Source organism: Hyla sarda, chromosome 2 (genome assembly GCF_029499605.1).
Source record: "Hyla sarda isolate aHylSar1 chromosome 2, aHylSar1.hap1, whole genome shotgun sequence".
Lineage (NCBI taxonomy): Eukaryota > Metazoa > Chordata > Amphibia > Anura > Hylidae > Hyla > Hyla sarda.
The window spans coordinates 382,030,849-382,036,848 of record NC_079190.1 but is presented as its reverse complement, the minus strand read 5'-3'; positions in this window follow the sequence as shown (position 1 = coordinate 382,036,848).

The following is a 6,000-nucleotide window of genomic DNA, read 5'->3' as shown; positions in this document are numbered from 1 at the left end:
AGTTGATAAATACGTCGCACATAAGCAAAAAAAAAGTAAGGAAAAAATTACTAAAAAAAAGAATACATAAGCGAACATTGATAAATGTCCCTCATTGTGATCAAAGTGTAGTTTAGAGAACATGATAGGAACTACAAAACAGGAGCCATGGCTGACAGGTTTTTTCCTTCTAAAAAAAAAATTAAAAGCATGAATCTCCTATATAGGCGGACGGCCATGAAGTAGCATTCTTTGTTGTGGCATCTCAAATGAAATATATTCAAGAAGGAAACACTGTTCAAGTGACATCTGTTCAGTAACCACATCCTGTCATGCTTGACACAAATATAACTCACTATATTACACAGCATTGTTGGTTACTTCTGGGTATTTATACTGCCGTGTGTTCTTGGCATAGAAATTGAATGGCACTGTGCTGTAGCTGCATTAGGTCTTTTCCACACTGATGTCCAGATCCCATTAAAGTTAATGCAGTCTGTCTCAGTCAGTGTGGTTTATTGTAAAAACGGATTGGTCATAGCACCATGGCATTTGTTATCAGAACCATGCCACTAGTGTTGTAACGCTGCTGGTTGAAAACCACCGGCGTACTGTGTGTCCTATCTCTTACCTGCACCAGGCGGCCTGTTCTGTACCATGTCCTGCTTCTGCCATAGCTGCAGTTTCTCATCTGTCCTCTAGGGGCTAAGAGCAAGCACTGGCTGAGACTTATAGGGCCAGTGTGCACTCCCTATTGGATTCCCAGCCAAGGTATCAGCCACTGAGAATTCTCATTTTTCACCATTATAGATATGTGGAGGGAGCCATTGTACAGAATGTGGATTTTTTCCCATAAAATGTGAGTGCCCTTTGGACCTAGATCATCAACATTTTTTAAAGGAATCTGCTTATTATTTTGCATCTTAAATTGTCATCACATTGAACAAACTTTGCATAAATTAATAGTATATTCATCTTTCTCCCCTTTTCAGACTCCTTTCCTGCCCAACCCCAAGTTCATTAATCAGGCTAAAAAAGAGACAAGGCAGCTCATTGAGGGATTGGGTTACATGCTGGCCATACAAGCCTATATAGTGGAGAGGAGGGGAAGAGGGAGAGCGAGGGGGGCTTAATAGCTGAATAGATAATAGTGAGTATTAGATCTTATCTTACTTATCACAGCTAACTCTGCTCAGAACTGTTCTATAATGTCCTACATGCTGCTGCTTCTGCGTGTGTGCTATAGAGATATAGAGGAGCAAGAACTTCTCTTCTTTGTAGTATATGGAGACATCATAGAGGTTGAAGGGGCTGTCCAGCCAAAAAAGAAAACAATTATACTCTATCCAACAATCTCCAGAATGGAACCCCATCTCTCCACACATCATGGAACAGCAGAGAGGCAGGGCCGGCATTAGGTGTTCATGCACCCTGTGTGAGCTAACCTTGTGGCGCCCCCCTATTACCCCATAAACATACACAAAGAGGAAAAAAATCTTTGTAACAAATATTTATTTTTTAATTACAGATGATTTAACTACAACTCCCAGCATTCCCTGGTTGGGAAACACTAGCATACACACACACATAACAGGGACTACAACTCCCAGCATTCCCTGGTTGGGAACCACTAGCATACACACACACATACACACACATAACAGGGACTACAACTCCCAGCATTCCCTGGTTGGGAACGACTAGCATATACACACACACACATAACAGGGACTACAACTCCCAGCATTCCCTGGTTGGGAACCACTAGCATACACACACATAACAGGGACTACAACTCCCAGCATTCCCTGGTTGGGAAACACTAGCATACACACACACACACACACACACAACAGGGACTACAACTCCCAGCATTCCCTGGTTGGGAAACACTAGCATACACACATATAACAGTGACTAAAACTCCCAGCATTCCCTGGTTGGGAACCACTAGCATACACACACACATAACAGGGACTACAACTCCCAGCATTCCCTGGTTGGGAACGACTAGCATATACACACACACACACACATAACAGGGACTACAACTCCCAGCATTCCCTGGTTGGGAACCACTAGCATACACACACATAACAGGGACTACAACTCCCAGAATTCTCTGATTGGGAAACACTAGCATACACACACACACAACAGGGACTACAACTCCCAGCATTCCCTGGTTGGGAAACACTAGCATACACACACACACATAACAGGGACTACAACTCCCAGCATTCCCTGGTTGGGAAACACTAGCATACACACACATAACAGTGACTACAAATCCCAGCATTCTCTGGTTGGGAACCACTAGCATACACACACATAACAGGGACTACAACTCCCAGCATGTGCCCCCCCCCCCCTCTCACATAGAAATCATCCCCAGTCACAGATTTATTCCCCAGTCCCTGCAGTGTATGAATCCCCAGCCTGTGTACTTTGTCATACTGTTCAGTAAACACAGACAGAGCTCAGGCAGGGGAGATTAGGAGCACTAATCTGGCTTCTTTCTCCCCATGCAGATCTGCGTCCTCCGAGGGGAGATGAGGGAGGGGGCGTGCATTCTCTTCCAGTGGAGACCTGCGTCCTCTGAGGGGAGGGGAGATGAGGGAGGGGGCAGGCATTCTCTTCCAGTGGAGACCTGCTTCCTCTGAGGGGAGATGAGGGAGGGGGCGTGTACTCTATCCACGTGGAGACCTGCGTCCTCTGAGGGGAGGGGAGATGAGGGAGGGGGCGTGTACTCTATCCACGTGGAGACCTGCGTCCTCTGAGGGGAGGGGAGATGAGGGAGGGGGCGTGCATTCTCTTCCAGTGGAGACCTGCGTCCTCTGAGGGGAGATGAGGGAGGGGGCAGGCATTCTCTTCCAGTGGAGACCTGCTTCCTCTGAGGGGAGGGGAGATGAGGGAGGGGGCGTGTACTCTATCCCCGTGGAGACCTGCGTCCTCTGAGGGGAGGGCAGATGAGGGAGGGGGCGTGTACTCTATCCCCGTGGAGACCTGCGTCCTCTGAGGGGAGGGGAGATGAGGGAGGGGGCGTGCATTCTCTTCCAGTGGAGACCTGCGTCCTCTGAGGGGAGGGGAGATGAGGGAGGGGGTGTGTACTTCTCCCTGTGTAGACTTGCGTCCTCCCGAGCTCAGGGAGGGGAGATGAGGGAGGGGGCGTGTACTTCTCTCTCCACTTGCTCTGCCCTCCCCCAGCTCTAGCTTCGGAAATCTTCGGAGAGCTGGGGGAGGACCGGACGCAAGTTTTTACGGGGGCGCAAAATTCCACCTCACACCGGCCTGTTACACTGCGAGCTGTGTCAGCCGCCCGGCGCCCCTGTTGCTATGGCGCACACCCCAAAGGCCGGCCCTGCAGAGAGATAATCTCATCCATTCATTTCGATAGGAGTGCCGTTGATACCAGAAAACAGCACTCGGATAGCTCCAGCGCTCCCACAGAAATAAATATCATAGTAGATAAGTAACTTCATTGGGTTCCCCCGTGATAAGACACGTAAACCCCTATCCTGTGGCTAAGGGATGAGTTGTTTTTTTTGGATGGACAACCCCTTTAAGCTCCACCTTTTACCTCAGGAACAGCTAATGATGAAGGCTGAAGTGAAAAGGTTGATTCAATTAATATATGCAACAGCTTATCCTGAAAATTTACATGAAATTACAAATACGCTTTCACTGACAGGGGTTGAATTTTGCTCTATGCTGCTCATTTACATTTACAATACTGTATTAGGAGATAGAGAAGGAAGGAAAGTTTCTTAACACATTTCTTCTTAGGTTGCAAAATACATACATATTTTTCACATCATTTTAGGCTTGGTTCACATCAGCATTTTTAATTCCTGTTACTTTCTTCCAGTTGAAGAATTTCAGAAATTGAACTGAAGATGAAGTTAAAGGGATACTCCAGAGGAAATTTTTTTTTTCAAACATATAAGTTATACAGATTTATGAATCTTAAAGGGGTACACCAGTGGGAAAAAAAAAAATCAACTAGTGCCAGAAAGTTAAACAGATTTGTAAATTACAAAAAGAATATATAGCTTATACCTCTAGGACCTCACCAAATTGGTGCATAATGATAAGGGTAAAAATGGAATATGGCAGCGTTAGTCAAAAATTATTTTTAATTTCAATTCAGTATAGTTTTTAATTCAGTAAAATATAAATAAATATAAAATAAAACAATGACAGAGTAACACATTAAACTGGCACTATCTAGTGATAATCCCACTGGGCCCTAGTGGGATATAAAAAAATGATAAAAAAATATATAAAAGTAATAATGTCCTACGTACTAGTGTTCCGATATATGTAGAATATGGTCCATTAATCTGCAAACAAAAAATGGAATCCGCAAACAAAAATAGAATCAATGAATGATCAGTTTTGTGGCAGAGTGTGCTTGTAACATAAAGTCAGTGATCAGATATATGATACAAAGTATCTCTCACCACTGCTTCTGGCGGCTTGATGGATTTGTACTATGGATCGCAGCCTTACACTCCTCTTGTGCCCCGATAGTGTGGGGGGGGGGGGGGGCGCTAATTCTCCCGTCTCCCTAGCAGCCCTGATGGCAGGGGGCCGCAAAATGATGTTCCATACCGCTGGCTCCGATGTCAGAGGAGCGTACAGCGATGTTCTGTGCTGAAGACCACACTTGCTTCCCGGCTTGCTGTAGATGGAACTGTCCTGACACTCCGGCAAGAGTGTCAGTCAGCTCGGGAGTGACAATGGGTCTGGCGGCAATGGTACGTTCGGGAGCGGTGGATAATCCAGGGATGGCGTCCCACGTGGAGGCTTGAGTTGCGGGAAGTGTAGGCTGTGTGAGATGGTTCACAGTATGGTTGCGGCCAGGCAGGGCGGAATGTAGCTGAATTAACTCCTCTGTTGCCGGAACATGTAAGTTTGCAGATGGACACTACTACTGACTGTGTGAACAGTGCCAGACTCCTAAACGCATTTCGGGGTGCTGGGAACTATGGTCCTCCGACCCCTTCCTCAGTAGAAATGTGTACATAGTAAAATTTAATAGTAACACTGTCTTTATAGTAAATTTACACCTGTTGATGGTTACTAACACTTAAGAAAACACGGTCTTTGGATTATAGTGGATTGTCTCTTAGATCTAACAAATTTATGGAGCGGAGCTGCTCTTTTTGATTGCTCGGGAAAACGGGATAAGACGTTATTCACACCCGGCTTACCCGGACGATTGAGTCAGTCGTGTCACTTGCAGTGCAACAATGTGGGAAAAATCAGTAAATGAGTTTGCTGTGAATATTATATAAATAGGTTCACTGAAAGTAGCACGACGATGAAAAGCTATTGTACTAAATGGACACATATACAAGGACATATAATCAATATCACATAATTAAAATATTTTAAAAAAAAAGAACCAGGCATCGAAATCCTATTACAACCACCAACAAAAATAGGCAAATTATAGCAACTCCAACAGAAACATCTATTATAAACATTAGTACTCATCAACTTACCACTTCGCAAAAAACACTTTTGGAAAAAGGTTTAAAATTTGCCCCCACTTATCCTCTTAAAAAATGTGATGCATATGTTGGAATAGAAAAGTTTGTATGCAATCTGTGCCTAAAAAAATATTTCCAAAAACATCCTGCAGAAAAACAAATACCTCAAACAACATACATATAGATTGCAAACCAAAATTTTGTTTTTTTCCTAAAATAGAGATGGGCCCTGAAATCACCACTTTTAAAAAATTAGTAGAACAAGGTTTACGTAAAATCAATCCACCTAAATATAGTAAAGGAAATATTACCCCACAAGGAAGGAAAGCCATTAAAGAACTCCAGTCCATTAAAGACTTGACTATACGTCCAGCAGACAAGGGGGTGGCGTGCTACTGTTTAACACTGTAGATTACAATAAGGAATGTTGGAGACAACTTCAAGACCATGATACATACCAAAAATTATCCAAGGACCCCACTGAAAATTTCACTACACATTTGGATGATTTTTGTCACATTGC